The 19,297-nt window shown below is 39.3% G+C and overlaps 1 protein-coding gene and 1 long non-coding RNA gene across 3 annotated transcripts in view; one reads left to right on the top strand and one right to left on the bottom strand.

The window, feature by feature from the left end:
• The window catches only part of LOC119746186 (homeobox protein Hox-A10-like), a 34,335-nt gene extending 26,234 nt beyond the window's left edge, over positions 1 to 8,101 (bottom strand). For both annotated transcript variants that reach the window (XM_038222998.1, XM_038222999.1), the window contains exon 1: positions 8,036 to 8,101. The gene's annotated coding sequence lies outside the window, so the exon portion shown is untranslated. The remainder of the gene's footprint in view (positions 1 to 8,035) is intronic.
• On the top strand, positions 61 to 18,252 carry LOC119746187. Its single transcript, XR_005273703.1, has 2 exons — positions 61 to 171; positions 16,801 to 18,252. It is a non-coding gene; the product is annotated as an uncharacterized LOC119746187 (long non-coding RNA).
• Positions 18,253 to 19,297: the final 1,045 nt, after the last annotated feature.

Here is a 19,297-nt window from a genome sequence, read left to right as displayed (position 1 = left end):
TTGGAAAATAAAACTGCCGGGGCGTTAATAAATCGGTCCCGGTCCGAACTGGCTCATTTTCGGTTCCGAGTCCGTGAAAGATGAGTGCTGTTCACCGTGCGGTGCGCAATATTTTGGCTCCAGCGTTCCACTCGACACCAGGTCTTGAGCCCAGTATGCAACGGCGCACAGGTAACCATTTTCCGTGTACGTTTAATCTTACTTCGGTGTGAAAAGTAAACATATGGGCAGCGAGCCATGTGATTGGACAATTCAGCTGTTGGAAAGCGCATAGATTGCGCCGTGCTTTGACTTTGGGTGTGGGGTGTACGCTGACTTTGAGTCAGTTCACTGTCACATGTGTCGGGAAGCAATCAGTGAAAACTGATTAATTCCTCGAAAAGAAATCTTATTTTAACAGCGATAGCTTTTGCAGTCTTCTTCGTTTGAATTAATTACAACGGTTTTTAAGGCACTTAGGCATATAACATGTTATATAAGAGTAAAACAAAATAGCAAGGATGTTCCATCCAAAAATAACCTCATAAAATAACTAACTTTTCGACCAAAAATTGCATATGCTACTAATTCAAAGCAATGGTGTGCTAAACCGTTTATTAATTCTTCTGTATTGTTTTATCAACCATTAATGACACTATTTTGGCACAGTTAATTGTGTAAATGATTACGATTACTTTATTCGCGACATCCTCCATTAATATTTAAATCAAAACAATATCCTAACCTAATACAATTTTTTTTTAAGTGTTATTTTTAAATGAGGAAAAAGTCTGTCGTATTTTCTTGCTCCTGGACGAGATGGAATTAAAAAATAAACAGATTTTTCATCATATTTCCCAGTGGAAATTTCCCCAGTTGCTTTTGCAGTTTAGCACAATCAATAAATATATTTCTTTTTTATGGCCGTTTAAAAATGGCCATTTAACCTGAAAGAATGAACCAGAAATATTCTGACCTCGTCGGGTTCCTCTTGACGTCTCGAGGGAAGGCTACGGTATCGATTTCGGTCATTGCGAAGCTAAACCATTACGCAAGGGAGCATTTCCATCCAACAATTTATGAAGTCTGTTTTCATCCGTTCAACTTCTTTGGATGTTGTTGATTTTCTTCGCAAACGTTTTTGTGCACGAAATAATCAGAAGAAATATCGCAGTGACGGTAATACTATATAAATGTTGTGTTTCTTCGAGTTTCATTTAAATGATTAAGGTTTTCTTTTTTAAGAAAGTGCTGTCAGCACACTGAATGAAACGATAAGTAAACTCGAGGGGTCGTGTATTGTAAGACGCAAAATATTAATGTACACAGTGCTAACTAAAGAAATGTTTCAACATCAGTATCACTTTCAAATCAACCATGCGGAAACCGGCGATGGGTAAACCAATCCACTTCCCAGTAATTTATTTCATACGCCGTCTAAATATAACAAGGAATTCCTTTTGGTTTTGAAATGAATCTAATTACGTAATTTGTGACTTTAGAAATCTAATCTTCCACTTGTGTTTTGATAAGTGATCTGATAGTAATATGTAGTTATATTATGTAATTTATAGGTACAAGTTCAAAACGCACGGCACAGTTGGGGAAAATCGACAACAGTTTATGGAATGTCTTAAGGCTATATATAATGTATTAAGTGAGTGCTAAGTAGGCAAATTTCCTGAACAAAATATTTTCCGATAGATCACAAAATCAATGCCATATATGATAGAGGCGTGGGGAATAATGCTGTTTGAAATCTGGAATATGGCACATGTTGCACAAGAATCAGAAAAAAAACACCGTCGATTGTTTCCACCAACCTCTACAGGCCATCGCGGTCACTTTACGGCAGCTTGCGCCGTCCTCCGCCCGCTGAATAAATCCGTCAGTGCGCGGAAACTTAAGGTTTCGTTCCGGTGTTTTAGCCGCCGCGGAAAGATGAGAAACGCTGCGGCTTTTCCCCACAAAACGATTGTTATGGGGAAATCAGCTTCACATATCAGTGAGGCAAATTTGACAATTACTAAGTTCCGGAACCAGGAACCCATTTTTAACAATACCTTTCCTCTGAAATTGCGATTTTCGTTTTCAGACAAAATCGTATTTTGAAACCGTGAAATGTAGCATGTATAAAACTTTAGGCTTCATGGGTAAACATCTATCGTTTTCCCTGTTTAGTTTAAATAACATTTGTAAATCAGTTTAAAAACCCTACTTTTTCACAATCAAAAAGGAACAACACCACTTTTTTCTTTTCTTTTTGGTGGACGACCAAAATGGTGAGAGGGGAAGGAAGTAAGTAAGATAGCACAACGGCCTTTTTATGATTTTCATTATTTTGATCAGCTTGCCGGAAATGTTTTACTCGCTTCGAGTTACAGCATAACAAATAAAATTTCGTCCAATAGTTTTTTATTTCTTCGTGGATTTGACTTTCAGAACAAGCACCTTGCAATTACTTAGTAACATTTCATATCCAACGAAACCTCAATACGTTCCTCCTTAGCTAGCGGTTTTCACGCTCATTTTCACTCGCCAGGAAAAAAATGATTTGGTAATTATTCATCATTAGAGGAGAAACAGGATATATATACAGGGCCAAGTTTGGCGACCGAAGCATCGGCGAACAATAACCTAGAGCAGGAAGAGGTTAAGCCGGGTTAACTGCTAAATCAATTGGGGCAAAGAGGCTGATGATGGGTCCAACAGGCCCCGGGCTCATGGGTCGATTTCCCCCGTTCAATCACCGACCGTCAATCCCAGATCACAGTAGCAAAACTAAGGCCGGGTGACATTCTAAAATTGTTCAGCATAAGGGCGTGACAGAACACCATCGCAAGTGACACACCCTTCACCCTTCCCCACATATCATTTAAAATATTTTCCCATGAATTTTTAAAACCTTAATCCAACGTGTGTATGTTGGAATACAAAACCATTATACCTCTCTACTATTATAATTGTCTTTCATGTTCATATCGCATGCAGCTCATTTGAAGTGATTGCTATGCGGTGACTCAAAATATGCAAATTTGGAATGTCAAGGATATTCTAAGAAATTGTATTGTGACTATGATAGCACTACATATGTTTAACTTTACCACAAATAATGAGGTTTTGAGACCACCCAGAAAGATAGCAGCAGTACCATTTTAACTAATCTATTTTTGGTAATTGTTAAGCTTCAGAGAAACCTGAGCGGTTTGAACTCTGGGTGATTCTGCTTGATTCTAGGTGGTTTTTCTCCAGAAAACTTTCGGTCTTGCTCTCAGTCTCAGGGTGCTTCCTGGTGACGATCAGAGCAGTGGTCAGAACATTAATACAGAATCGTGGGGGAAAATGAAACTACATATCGATTTCGAATCCTACACCTTGCGGACTATACTCTCTCCTTACATTTGATAATCTTAACATTACAGGTGTTAATTGTTTCGAGAATCATGTATGACTTGACAAAAAAGATCTTTGTATCGAGAACATTCAATTAATATCTGCGGTTTATTCACGGAATGCCCTGCTCTACACTTCCTGTAGACCCAGGGGTCAGTACATTACCCATGGGTCCTAGCTCTGTGGTGTTACTATGCAAAAACAGAAGCCCCTAATTTAAATCCAAAGAGTTAAAACGGTTTAGGCCACAGGTTGTTTGACAATGGACAGATAAATGTCCCCTAGCAGGGGTGCTAATTACTTGATTGAATCATCTCCTCACATGACGCCCATAAAAAGCACTTTGAAGCACCGCACGCTCCTTTTACCGAACACCGCTAAATGCTGAGCCGGTCCGAGCAGCGTTCCCGGCTGGGGTATCGCGTTGCCTCTAAATAGCCTGCCCACCTAACCTAATTAGCACCATGGCAAGGGAGATAATACTCGGCAGCTTCGGATTTGTTTAGGGTAAAGGGGGACCGCTTAATTACATCCGCATGGGAAGAAGGGGCAAGCTGGACATTGTCAAGAGATGGTGATATGTCTGGGTTTGGGGTATTTGTGACAAGAACGTGCATGTACACCGACCGCCCGTGGCTGCCAGCTCGTGCGTGCGAAGCTCTTCCTGGCCAAAATGTTTATCGACTGAAAAGATGAACTATCTGCCGTGCTTGTAATAAAGCAGTTGTTGGCCGTTCCTCACCACCAAAGTGCCCCACCCGGCCACCCCTCACCAAAAACAGATTCACGTTGGGCTGAGGTCATTAAGTCTTCAGAATATTAAAATGTTCCATGTTATCTTCTTCATATTTGTTTTGACAATGAGCTTATCAGTCATTTTCAGAAAGTTATCTCAAATAGTTTTGCAGTTCTCATTATATACAGTTTGGGCGTCCATGACAAACCAAGTGGTCCCTGTGATAAAAGAAAATGACACTGTACCTGAAATAACGCTAGGCCTTACTCGCAAAAAAAGACATTATGTACTATGAAATGATGAGTGTAATGTTTCACCTATTAAGTTCATGTCAATAAAACAGGCGTATTTAAGGGGGGGCGTGGCTAACCACCTCTCCGTCAAGTTAATTATTTACATATTGCTGGATAAAATCCCAAAGGCCAACACCCGGATTTCAACGCATCAGTTACCTATCTGAAAATTGTGAATGAAATCTTATACCGTTTGTGATTCCGCTCTTAGACCTATACTTAAATATGTTAAAGGTGGAAATCTATCGCAAAACCCCGAAATTGAGTAACACTGTTATTTAAAGAAAAAAAATTAATTAACAAAGTTCTTACAAGAATTATAAAAACAATACTGTAATTACATCAATTCACGCCATTTATAAGCCTCGGAGTGGCTCTATTCTTTTGCGCTGGCAAAGAAAACAGGGCTTGGAGTGATCTTCAGATGAAATTATTTGCGTTTTTTAAGTTGCGATTGAGACAAATATAGGCCTACTCCGTTCTTAATAATGACCTTTTTTTAGTGAAATTGTCTTTTCCAGTTTTGCTAATCTTTTAACTGAGTCTGTAGTAGAATCAATTGAGATGTCATCAAAGAATGCAAACTCTCTTGTGGTAAGTCCCAGTTATAATAGACGCGCCTCCTGTAATAATTTCTCCTGCTTAATCCATAAATCAACAGGTCTGATGAGTCAATATATCTAAGGCCATAGACATACTGCTCCCTTAACGCTATTAATTGTCAAGTCTAACATTAACGAGCTGATAGCCACCCGCGGAAGCGAGAAATCTCCTTACACTAAACCAGAGCAGCGGAGTCGTAATCTGCCCGGGACGGGAGCAAGCGAGCCCCGGGGAGCTCCCGGCCTGTCACTGGCCGGGAGACGGTAAGGGGTGGCCGGGGCTGACCGCCTACGGCCGGAGCTGGTGTTGTACGGGGCACGTGGTGGTGAGGATTATCCGTTGAAAGGATAACAGCGGGGTTTGACACCGATATGTCTGCCAACTTCAAGAAACACAATCCATAACTCTCTCAGTGTTAGGATTTATAAGACCCACATTGTAAAGATACATTTGGATATTTTTGTGTCTGCACGTCACAAATAACTGAAATCATCTTTAGATCACTAATCACATCTTTAACATTCAGCGTTATAATAGATAAGAAGTCGTAATAAGCAGACAATAACCATGCCACCCACAGCTTTGACAATTAAAGCCACCATTTTTATTTTTGCGAAGTACTGGTTCGACTTCGCATTTTTTTTCTTCAGCTCCACTAAATTGATATTTTTTTTCTAAGTTTACTTAATGTTCTAATTCCTTTCTGAATGTTGAGGACTGTAGAATCGTTAATGTGATGGCTCTGTGTTTCACTAGGCCTAATTACAGCTGTCAGAACCTAGAAAGGGATGCCTGGGGAGTGTTATGAAAACGGGGGGCCACAGCTCTGACTGTTTCAGCCCAAGAAAAACCAGTGAATCACGGCGCTTGGACGTTCCGCATCGTCGGCTGAGAGAATTAAAACGATCAATTAATAATGAGCAAGGAATTAACACGGTCCAACAGCCCGTTAAATCCCAGCTCGTATATAAAAATTTCAGAATTTCCATGGGAGAACCAAAAAGGGCCATAATTAAACCGTAATCTATGGTTTTCTCTAAGAGTCGGTCCCCTGTTTAGGGTCAGTAACTGGGTACGATTCCAACAATCAAAGATTAATACAACGCCAACTTAATATTTAACAAATTGCCACGAAATGTGTACCCCCCGTTTGCTGTCTTTTCTTTTTTTGATTGAGGGTTTTTCTTTGGGCCCCAAAACCATGGAGTGCGAAAACATCTGTTTTGCCCATTTGTGGTAGGGAAAATAGCAGTGAATTTAAAGATCACATTTTGGAACCGACCCTTGGCTTTCCTTGGTAATTAATGGGGGCAATAACCGCGAAGTCGTTGACATGTTTCGTGTTGAGTATCTTTTGATAACGATGCTGAGTGTGTATATTTCTGACATTTTGATTTTTTTTACTTGACCTTTCAGATATTCACTTGCCAGGTCTCAAGAAAGGAGAGGTGTTTGTAAAACTTTTTGTTAAATTATTAAATCCATTTTAAATAGGCCTAGTTAAACCCATTTATTAAGAGTCCATTAAAAGCGACAAAGTATCCAATAGTTAACCTGTTTTGTGTAGTTTACACTATGAAAACCATGGAAATACAAAAATGTTAAATGCTACATTAAATCACGGGTGTGAGTGACCACTGATAAAAATAGCTGAAAACAGCTGAAAAAGGTGTAAAAAAAAAAGCTGAACTTTGGAAATCTCCTATACTTTTGTACACAGCAAGTGAAGGAAAAAAGCTGAAATCCAAAACAAAAAAAGCTGAAATCAGCAGTAAAGCTGAGATTTCACACCCCTGTTAAATTAAGTCAGTCATCTTAAAAGTTTTCAGTTCACTATTGTAAAATGAGTATATGCCAAATAATAGTCATTTGAATTTTTTTCACAGAAATTGGCAGAACACTTCTGTAATTTATCAGCGCTTAATTTTAACCAAATATACTTGGCATGACTGAGTCATCCTTTTTATAGCTCCACGTTAAAATGTAGGTCCTATTCTAAAAGCCTATACGTTTTAGATTCTTAATTTAAAACTCACGAAGATTACCCATCCCCCCCAAAAAATATTTGCAAGTTCTACTTCTAGAAAAGGGTGGGAAATTATGTGCCCAGAGGTGTATTACTTTTCTTGGTGTGATTTTTTTTTAAATGTTCAATGTTTCCTTTTTAATTAAGTTGCAAAAGAAAATTATTTTCAAAAATGTAAATTTTATCAAAAGTAAAATAAGCAAGGTTTGCCTAATTCAAGTTGTTTTCGATGCATGTTAAATTGCTCAGATCCAAGTGTAGGATGGGAAGGCCCAGAAGTGGCCGTTCTTCGAGGAAATTAAACCAAAAACTGAAGATCCATTAAATTCTGAATGGCAAAATCAGCAGGCAAACAAAACAGTACAATTTACCACCTATTAACCAAGATCATATTATCCTAGATATTTTTAGATCTCTTCGTGCAGCACACATGACACATTCAAGCCGGTAACTAATTTTTCTCAATAATTCTTTTAAAAAATGAACTTCAGACAAACAGGCCGAAGGCGTGTTCCATAATCTCCAAAGATAGAAATATTTGGATGAATATGTAGTTGGAGGCTATGTTAGCGTTGCATGCTTCACGCTTCTCTGGACTCATCATGGCGAAGTCTCGGGACCGGGACCGGCACACACGGCCGTCCCATGTGACTCAAGGTATAGGAAGAGAATACAATTGTCATTCAGAGCACGAATCCAATGCGGTGGTCGTGTTGTTTATCAAGCCATGTTTTTCAATTGTGGAAACCGAAGTTGTACAGAAAGGTCCCAAGTGTCAAACTCAGGAAGACGATTGTACTACTCATTCATGAAAAAAATAAGCCACCATTTACACCCTTCTTCGTATGTCTAAATATAAAAAAGATTCCTCTGCACAAAACACGCTGCGGGTCAATTGTCAATGAAGGGATCGGCTTGATTTTATGGTTGAGGACAAAATAAACTTCCAGTCGAAAAGTCATAAAATTATATTATTACTTGCAAGAAAAACCATAAAAAGCTTACCTTGAACCGTCGAGGCTTGCTCGTAAAATGAGGCGAGCAACGTCTAACTGCGGAGGGGCGGGCGGGCACGACTATAGGCAACAAAATATTACTGAAGAAGTCCACATGTGTGAACCCCCGTGTCGTGTGTATAATATGTAAATGAGCCAGATACGTCATCAGCCGGTTGGCCAGTTACATAGGATGTGAGTCGTTGGGTAATCCGAGTATGCGCAGTTACTAATGAAAAAGACGGCTGAAACTTTTCTTTGATGTCTTGTAGCGTCATTGTTCTGTTTTTATTTTCATATCATCTGTGCAACATAAATTTACCCTAAATTTCGGAGGGCTAAAAATAGAGAATGTGTTAAAGTCTGTGTATTCCCGCAGGTGTTCGAACTCAAAGAATAGATGCCAGATCTGCAACATGTTGCTGTCGTGAGAAAACCATGGGAAACGTATATGGTCCTATTTTGTCATTCTGAAGGAAAGCACAATGAGGCAAAGGATATCACACGCGATTCCCATAATATTTTTGTAACTGCTGGCGATTATGTTTGAGCACGGGTTTGAGCATGGGTTTGATGCATTAAGAAAAATGTGTTACGCTCTTTCATAGGCTGACTTTGATTAGAGGTTACCCTGTAAAAACAGACAGCCTTTGTTCCTGGCACGATAATTGGGTCAGGTGATTAGCCCAGAGGGGGTGATAAACCAATGTAGACTTTAGGTCAAAGGTTTGGAATTGCTTTAACAACTTCAAACCCATGTTTTCAGAACAACTTGTGGCCTTCTGTAGTTGAGATAAATGATAACAATTAGGCCTACTTGGTGTATTGTAATCCTACGTATATGCCGGTGTAACGGTTTCCGGGCAGTCTTCAGCTCACTTCTGAAGATGACTAAGCACACACAGTCTCACCATACAGAAAGGACACATGGTCTCACTGGATATGCCCGGTCCTCTTGCAGGCGTTGTGAGCACCTTGTTCACAGCCAAAGGGGACTACTACTAATCGCATTTGTAATAACAACATCAATGTCCCATCACCCGACCATCAGCCGGGCGCATCACAATGAGGAATAGATTTGTTTTCCTTTCCCGATGTTCCCTCGCTCGGGCAAGAGCGAGCGAACTATGGCCGTAAAATTGGAACAAGTGCCGGCGGATTGATAGCCGGTGATTGCGTATTCCATGTTTTCTTCCATTGTAAATCACGTTAAGGAGTCAACATTACGTTTCTGTTCCTGATGAGAATCCCAATTGGTTTATTCTTTGAGCTTATTGTTTAGGCAGGTAGATCGCACAAGAAATCTAGGCTGCCTCCCATTTCTTTTTTTTTTGGGGGGGGGGTATTTATATATGCCAGTCGTTTTTATAACATTTAGGGCCTACGTGTACTGACATTTAGGGTCTACGTGTAGTGACTAACACAAAAAAAAATTCAGAAAAGAGGGCTAAAACCGTAGCTCCATGCTAAACTTAGGCAAAATAACTGCTTGTGAAGGATAATGTACCAGAACTTCGGAGTATTGTTTTTTCCATCAAAAAGGTAGTATTTGCAAATGTATTGGGCCATCGGCGTTGCAATGTGATTGACATCGAAGCATCCGAAGCTTTTACGGACATATTGGAAACGTCTGCGCTGCATCATGGACAATTTGCGCCAAAAAGAAGAATTTTAGGCCTAACTCCCCACGATGCACTTTAACAATAGGTGTAACATACCTCTTCAGTGCGAAGTTCCGGCCGGAGAACTATCCGTTTGAAAGTCTGGGTGTATACGTGTATGCACTGTTATTCGTGTGGGTTTATCATTCGCCATCAGGGGCGGATTCGCAGTCAGGATGGACGTAATTACTCTCAATAAAAAGAACAACTTATTTCTGCTTTCCTAGGGGGAGGTCTCAGGTTAGGCCCCCCCCCCCTTTTTAAGTCAACCATGCATTACAGATAGATAACACATTTTGCAAAATCTCAGATTTTTTAGTCCATGTACATAAAACAACAATAAATTTGTTTTTATTAAAGTGAAACAGGTGTCAGAGGTTTCCTTGAATCACACCCCGAAGCCGAAAATGCACATACATGAAAAATAACAAGAGGAGCTAAATCCGGCTGCAATCTTTGAATATCCGATTGGAAATATCTTATTTATGTACAAAATACAATGCTTCACTCCATCTGTGTAAAGTGAGTGATTTCTCATTTACATTTTCAACCAATATCTTCCCCGTGCGAAGTGTGCTGAGGTATAGCAGTAGACATACTCATTTGAAATGCTCAAGCGCCCTCAATGTAATTTCGCATACATTCTCCATTACTTATTGTGTGTGAAAACACTACTTGAAAGAAAAAGTGTATTATGGGTTAATATACCGGTCTAGTATCAGTCGTTTCCCTAAAGTACATGAGCAAATTGTTCACACATGGTGTCGTGGAATATGCAGCTAATCGTATCTCTAGCTCTATACATGCACTTAGTGCGTATTCTGCACATGTGTTATCATGGAATTCTTATTTATGGAAGAATGTTCCTGTCTTTATATTTTCGGTAACAGTATACTTTCATGCGATCTGTTTCTAATTCCCTCAGAGATAGGAACTCGTATTCAATATGTACTATTGACACGCAGCGGTAGGTGGTCAGGGCTGGCATCGGTTTGATTGGGAAAGTAGGACAACAAATGACCGGCCATTTCATGTTGGTTTTTTGTTGCCGTATATATTTCTCTGAAAGCGTATATCAAACCGTCATGTTCTGGTATATGTTTCTTCATTTGATCCTAGGCGTATACGCGTGTACATTACATTGAGCAGAACGCATGAATGGGTTATGACGTACGACATCTAGGATAATGCTTTCTAAAAGCAATAATTTCCAAGAGGAAATGAAATTTTATTGCAATTGCGATGAAGGCTAATAAAAAATGCGGGCCAATTTTACCTTTGAAATGACAAATTGAGATGATATCTTTGTCTGCGAACATGCGGGTGGCTATCATAACATTGGGTTTCAATCCATTTTTAATTCTTCTTGAACAAGCAGAATTGCTTTTCGGGCACTTAACAGTTCAATACTAAATTGCGACATTACCAATATTGTCAAATTAAATGATTTCTTTCTTGTGTTAATTAAGTCCAGAAATTGTGCTTTCATGTACCAGTATCTTTGTTATTTTATTGAAGTAAACATACAATACAACTATAAATGAAAGCATTTAGACATTAACATAAGCCATTCGTGACCAGTTTGGCCTTTGCAATATTGAATTTAGATATTAAATCCACACAAAGAAAGCTAACGACACTCACAAACACTGATCTCTGATCCAGGCCTTCCACCCACAGAAAATTACAACCGATCTGCACTGGCGCGCCCGTATTTCTTAAGTCAACCCCACTCAATGCCGCACACAAATCACTCGCCAGAGCAAAATTTCCCCAAAGCCGGCTGAAATTCAACTCTATCATTAGAAGATTGATTTCCATATTTATAATAAACGCCAGAGACGCGGAGGGACCCGATGGGGACTGGTCGCTCGCTGCAGGCTTTTTTTTTTCATTTTCGGTGTTATACAAGAATTTCATTTACTGAGTATTGTGGAGACGGTCTCGGTCCCTAGTCGATCGGGCGTAGCGTTCATAAGTCGCCGGCTCTATGAATCTTGCCAAGTTCTGGCAGGTAATCTGGCCGGATCGAAGATTTGTGATCGGAATTTTTCATTTTTGGGTTGCTTTCTTCATCGTCCGATCCTATCACCCCGTGATTGGGGTGTCTCACAGCAAGGGGGGGGGGGGGGGGGCAAGGCAACTGGAACGTATCAAAAAAAGGAGAGAAATAGCAGGCGATGTTTATAAACATATTCCGCGGTATATAAACGCAGCCGACCGGCAGATTTTTCATTTCTAAATTTGAAAATTAAAAATGAAGCAAAACCGTCTGAGCATAGTATAGAAACTGTTTAGACAAACACAAGATGGATAATGTTCGACATGAACAACATACCAAATTGTGCTGCAATATTTTGGCGATAAAGCAATGCAAAATGACACATGAGTTAAACTGCCAGTGTTGTTATTTCAAATATCAGAAATTTACATTTCAGAAGTACTGATCATTGAAATGAACCAAAAACTAAGTTAAAATCACACTTCGGTGGAATGCTTCAAAACAGTCATAAAACGTTTTGTTAAATTCTTATGTGGAAATATATTAAGGCAATTCTCATTTGTAATCAACCACTTCCTGATCTCTTTTTGTTCGGAAATCTTAACCTTTTTTTCTGAATATTTAACGAAAAACGGATCTTTCTCCAAAGAAAATTGTAGGGAAAAAAAACAGAAAACTGTCAACATTAAATTTTACAAACTTCTCTATAGTGAAAAACACACACAAAAAAATCCCATCTTTGGCAAATAGAGTGAGAGAGTGTTTGGTAATTGTATCGCTTGGATAAGCATGAGTAAACTTTCTTGTAAATTTAATGTTATTTAATCAAAATAACCGAAACACACTTGGAGATACCTTCAACGCATAATGTGTATACTGGTTCAACTGGGCTTAAACTTAAAGGGAATATACAACATTTGCAAACATCGAAAAATAAAATTACCAAGTTTTTACGAAATACCTTAATAGGATGTTGGTAAATGACAGTCTAAAGCATCCTGTAAAATTATGGCACCTGGTATACTGTCATTTTCAAGAAAAGTGGTATTTTTGTATCAATTTCCAACGCTGATCGGCCGATCAGCGTTGGAAACAACTGGCTTTTTTTCAAATACTGGCCCCAATTGACCATTGCACTTGTTTGCAATCGATTACAAATCTATGAACGGGTACGAGCCAGCTAGACTGGTTCCCTGACCTTACAATTCCCCAATGTATGTAAACTGCTCTGTTTCTTCTTATATGGAGTCAGGGAACCAGACTACAGGAAAATGATCGTTTTTCTTGGTTTTTATAGCATTTTCGAACCCAAAACCTCCAAAAAGTCAGTGTAACTATATTTGCTTTATATTTCCAACCCCCAATTCCATCCATTTCTGAAAATTACAGCAAAAGCAAATGATGTATATTCCCTTTAAGGGCCCATGACATTTTTTTGTGTTGTTTTTGTGTGTGCAATCCTTGAAAATGCACCTTTGTGTCCCATTTAACCTTATTTTCAATTTTCGTTTTGCCATTTTCAAGGGTATTTTGATGCCTTCTTTGTTCTTATGTGCTGATGTAAATTTCCATATTCATGAGCAAAGCTGTGATGTCATTCTGGACAGAAACCTCAATGTTACAGCTTTTTCAGCACACAAAATTACTAGAATTTTGGATGTTTCGCTGTCGTAAATGTTCTTTTCTTTGGTGATTCGTTGTTGTGTCAGTACATGGAGGTAAGCCAATGAGCAAACCTTTCTCTCAAATGTTTTTAATGAGCACATTTTGGGTTCACAATTTGAACAGAAAACCCCTCAACTGAACAGTGTCTTCCTGAAATGACATCACAGCAACAGCGCCCTCAGTTGCCCAGAAAGGCATGAACATTTTTTTTAAGTTAAAAGAAGTGCACTTTTTAATAAAATTAACTAAAATGGGATGTCTATAGTTTACATACATTTAAGAGGAGTAGAAAGTTGCAAAAAAATGTGTTCCAAAGAAAAATTCACCGCATGAGCCCTTTAAGTTGCTGAAGTCGAAGCACGGGTCATAGGAATGTCCTAAGCCTCTCTTAATGAAGACCGTGTACATAGAGACAACACACTCGAGCCGGTCATTACAGTGGAATTTCAGGCGTTTTGGTTGTCCTTTGTACGTGCCGATGGTTCCTGAACCAATTAGACAGGCCCACCACCGCCTCAATACCCCCACTGTCCATCCTGGAAGCATTCCGGGCTTCAGTCCACTTGTGATCCGGTGTAAGCCTCTTCAAAACGATTCGGCTTGAGTAAATAATCAGTGATAATCTCGCACCTTTTTACAATATAGACCAATCCCGTCACGCTATATCACTTCTATCACGGAGGACCCCGTCAATGGCGAAAGCATTGTGCTCGCGATTGTTCAGGATTATGTCATGGACCAGTTGCTGTGTACAATAGCTAGCACAATTGTTTCCATTGGAGGGGGCCTCCTCCTTGAGTGTACAGTGGTCACGTGCCTGATTTGTTTACAGTGAGGAAAGTGAGCACAATTGGAGATCGATAGACCTTTATTATATGCTGCCACCATTTTAGTCATGTTCCCTGTGTCCAATAACAGTACCGAGTGATAATGTTTTTGTGCGAAAAGGAACCAGACAATTTTTTCCTTCCAGCCTCGCTTTGGTTACGTTGATTTGAATGGGAAAACTCAAGATGGCCGCACCATGATAATGGTCTATTCCAAAACCCCAAAACAAAGGAATAGAGAATCAAGACAGAAAGACAAACAAGAATTTACAAAAGCCCTCACGTTTGCCTAAAATCAGGTGCAATCAACCTACAACAGTATCTCGTTTTCCATCCTCACAATTACATTTTTATGTTAAAATTTTAAACGAACGCTCGTTGACTGGGCACCATTAACTTGAAATAAGTGTCACCTAAATGATCATCCTCTGACCGTACCTCATCCTCATTCATTTTCACTGATGTGCACCATGAGCACTTGCTTTAATCTAGTTGCCCAGGCTAAAGATACCGCGTTCCAAGCTCGACACAGTAATACTTCCCCAATTATGATACATTTTTTTTCAAAGATCTCATATTTTTAGTAGTATTAACATTTGCATCTCACAATTTAAAAACGGATAATACATACATGTATGTACATTCGATTGCATAATTCACTAAGAAGTATAATCAAATAACAAAAACAAAGGTAAATGGAATTTTCCTGATTGTGTCGTTCTCGTGAAGACAACGGGGGTTAGTGCACGGCATTGTTACTTTAATATTTATTCTTGATTTCAAACACAATCTCTCAATTTGCCTTTACAAAACAAACTTCTGGTCATAATTGTTATCATCTGTCGATGAATCATTTAAAATCGGACAAAATGTCTCTATTAAAACCAAAAAAAGAGCCGGCTGTCACGGTGGTAGCTTTCCCACCGGCCCGATGACCAGCGGTTTACAGCCGCAACGGACCAGCAGTCGCGGTCGCCCGGCTCACACACAAAATACCCGCCCAAACAAATTTTACGATCGCATTTTACTACCGTCTCGTCATTTTATGGGCCAACATATGGCCGAATGGTGGAATTTTCGGCGAAGAACAAAGGGCTAGGGGTTAGGGAGCATTCACAGGGCTAGATTATACACCCTCCCTGCACCCTAACATAAAACCAGGGGGTGTGTGTTGGTTGCAATGCTGGAAACCAGACACATAGATACACTCGAGTTTCTGTTTGTACAAGTCTCCAGGAACTCGGTGCATTTATTTGTACTCGATCGGGTTATGGAAGGTTAATATTAACAGAATGTCGCTAAACGTGGCCATATATTCATTGGAAAGAATTTCGAAAGTGTCAAAAGTCTGACATTTATGGCAGAAACCCATACATGCGTTAGTTCCTCATTCTTTGCCTACAATGCGTTCCGTTTATTGTATTAGCCCATGGCTGCAAATACAAATACACAGGCGGGTTGCAAATACTCCGGACGATAGTATTGCTCAATTTTATGATAGTGTCGAACTCCCCTTACAATGCTATTTCTTGTCATCACAATCAGTATTGGAGTGTGGTACGATTTCTTCATATTTTTCTTTAAAAAATGTAGACTTTAGCTTATCCAATTATACTGATTATAATCAAAACGGAAAGTCGCAACGCTAAATCATTTGCTTTTTAACGGAAGAGTAAAATCCCCTCTGTAATTCATAATGTGATAGCGGTTATATAAGATCTGTATTAAAATGTTCAAAGTGTTCAGAAGACCATCGGTGCGTCTCTGTTCCGCTGTATAGTTGTTCATTGTATCTGTGGCTTCTTCTTTTATTTTAGCGAACATCAGCTCTTTGTGTCACGCGTGCACAACTCCATATTCTGATAGTGTAAATAATTGAAAATATTTAAAATATGATATTTGAAAGAAATTTGCGGCCGTGAAGTCCGTTCTGGGTCGCCTTATTAAAAGGTTCCTGAAGAAATTCGCAAACCTTGGTTTAATTTTTTTTTTTCAAATCGGTACTTTATTTGAGCGTTCCTACATATAGGCCTAGTTGTTACAGCAATAACTTCGATTTTAGGCGAAGTAAAAAAAAACATGTTTCTCGTCCCCGCCCGCTTCCTATTTGGAGGCCGCCTGGATTTTTTTACTATTTTTTATTTTTGAAAAATGAAAAATTCAGTAAAAAAACACCGAAAAGTCCACGGTTAAAGCAAATGCATCTAAAACTGTTCATGGTAGACCAATACAACTCTAAATGACACTGTAAATATGTTCAGTTCTCTTGTCCAACTTGTCTTTCATTTTAAAGGTGTAGTTGAATAGTTCCAACGGTTGCTGGACATTTTAAAAATGGCGGCCATCTTGAAAAAATAAAAAAAATAAAAAGCCCCTCTTTCTCCTTTTTTTCAAAAACCCGGACGAGAAACATGTTTCTTTTTTTTTATTCGGCCTTATATGTGTTTTATAAACCCCATGCTGACCGACTGTTGCAAAATGCAGTTTGATGGAAAATCCAACTTTATGTTGTTTGCTGTCAAAGACAAACGAATGCCTTTATTACATGGATTGCAGTCGTCCAGGGCAAAAATTAACTCTATAACAGTCATTCATTATTGTCATCTCCTCTTTGTTTCAGATGCGACGAATAAATGGACTGCGTGTTGCCCGTGATGGAGAGCAATAACTACTGGACCATAGACGCTATGTGGAGCTGCCGAACACACAATGTGCCGAATACAGAAGATTCGCTTAGCGAGAACGGGATACCAAAAAATGGTATAAAATCAATGGTTCTTTCAGGATTTACAGATTATTGTGATCTTTCAGACGGTTGTCAGACACTGGTGGGTTTTTTTTAATCTCTTGCTTCTGCTTATTACTCGTAACAATATGTCCAGTTATGCATTTAAGGCGTGGTTCTAGACCGCTTTTTATCTGATTATTGACAACATTTTCGTTGGGCTGGCCAGCCGTTGCAGATTCAAAAAGCAGGGAGGGGAGGCAATGTCCCCTCTAGGTTTCTTTTCATTAAGTATTTCACGAGTCCGCAGAGGGGGAATGGGGGTGGGTAGCATCGATTTAAAATTAAAATAAAAAAAAATAAAAATAAAAATTCACTCCCTACTTATTTGATATTGTTTTAGTACGTGCCACCCGATGCATTTGGACACGTCACTATTTTTTTAATTCATGCTGTAATTATATGTAATTCCAACATTCAAAATTTCTAATAGTATACAAAAACGGAGAAAACAGCACAAAACATTTGAATGCACCGTTGTTATGTAAGGCTAAGGGGCGTTAGCCCACATGTTTGCATTACATGTACAATTGTATCATGAACAGCGCCCTAGTGTGATGTAGAATCCATCCTCCCCCCCCCCCCTTCCCCTGCCCCGCTTTTCGAATTTCCACGACTACGGTGATGTTTGCATTTTGCGGCATGGTCATCCCTCATCCCCCATCCCTTGCCGACACAGATTTACTCCGCTGTTCTTTTGCATCAACGCTCTTTGAGTATACACAATTCGTTTAAACAATTTATCCGCCAAAAATAATCCACAAATTTCAAATAAAGCAACATAAGCCCGTTGTGCCACTGCCCAACCCACGTGGTTCAACACCGATATTCAACCAATGTCCGTGCAAAATCACAGTTGGAGAAAGGACTACACCCGTCCGCCTGGGTTCCGGAGATTTTTACCGTGTCGATCGGCACGTACCAACCGGTCCATTTGAGCATTTCCCCCGTGACAGAGATCAACATGAATACATCCATGGCTAGAGTGCCATTAATGCACCGTCAGAATGGGTTAATATGATGTCACAATCGCCACTTTCCCTCGGGCCCGTGCTTTGCAGGAATTATTTCCGTGGGTATATATAAAGTATTGTGCCTCTGGTATATCCCAAAAAAATAATATTAATGGACGTAACTTGTTTGAGAATTTAATGGGCAGTTTCAGTTCAAAACAAACACAATTTAATTTATATCCCACAATATTATGTTATTATAAATAATAAAATAATTATGTGTACAAATTATTCTTGTCGGTGGGATTTGAAATAAAATGTCCAATGGGCTATACAGACATGTGTTGGTTGGTTCATCTGTACTCGTCTTGAATGGCTTTGTAAAACGGTAACAGATATTTAAGATTTCATTTCCTAAAAAAACAGAAGCATCATTAGTGAAATGTGACTTCCTACTACTTTGTGGTTTATCGTTTATTATTTTCCAGGGTTAAAACCTGGAATGTCAAAAGCGAATGAAAAAGTTTGTTATCTTAGCTGCAATTAGTATGGGTGTTGCCCTTCATCGACGTCATTTGAAAAGTACCGTTCCACCGTAAAGTAAAGAGCTTGCAATAAAGGAAAGTCAAAAGCTTGGTTAGATGAGAATCGAACCCAAAACCCCTGCTGAATGGTACGTGCAAACGGTCTTACCTTTTAAAGTGTTTAAAATCTTAGAACATTTTATTATAAAATATATTTAAAATCTTTGATGTCTTAATCTAAGATTATTATAATTTCTCTGTTTTTGAGATGACAACAACAAGCGGATTGTTTGTTGTGGGGATTTTACAACTTTTTCGTGATAATAATAATAAGGCAGATTACTCAACTTCTTCCTCCACTTTCACTACATTATTCTTTAGAAACTGGTCTCGAGTTTAGAACGATATGATATCCGCTGGTCTCCGCTGGGGGTCATAATCGTAACACGTATTCGCGCCCAAAATCCGTGAGACTTGGTCCCCTCCAACCGAGTAAATCATATCTGCATAACACTTGCTGCATAGATGTCATGCAAGAGGCTGGCCAGGATTCAATCACACGGAACCGGGTCAAATGAAAACGGTACAGATCGAAGTGGGTCAGGTATCTGACAAAGGGAGCCCAGGAACTGGCCGTCATTCTATAGCCTCAGCTGCCGTCGTGGATTGCTAGTGATTTGATATGGGAGAAATCGGCACCAACTTGCCCCAGCCTCCATTAACATCAATTCTAATAAAGACGCAATTACCTTTTATTGCTATAACACGCATTACTTTGGGGTGTATTATTAAGAGACATTTTAAGGTTGGTTCGCGGTATACAATGATTCACAGACTCTTAAATGGGTGAAAACA

This window comes from Patiria miniata, unplaced genomic scaffold (assembly GCF_015706575.1).
Source record: "Patiria miniata isolate m_02_andy unplaced genomic scaffold, ASM1570657v1 HiC_scaffold_7, whole genome shotgun sequence".
NCBI classification, from domain to species: Eukaryota; Metazoa; Echinodermata; class Asteroidea; order Valvatida; family Asterinidae; genus Patiria; species Patiria miniata.
Note: the sequence above shows the minus strand (reverse complement) of the source record. Positions and strands in the feature narration are given on the sequence as shown.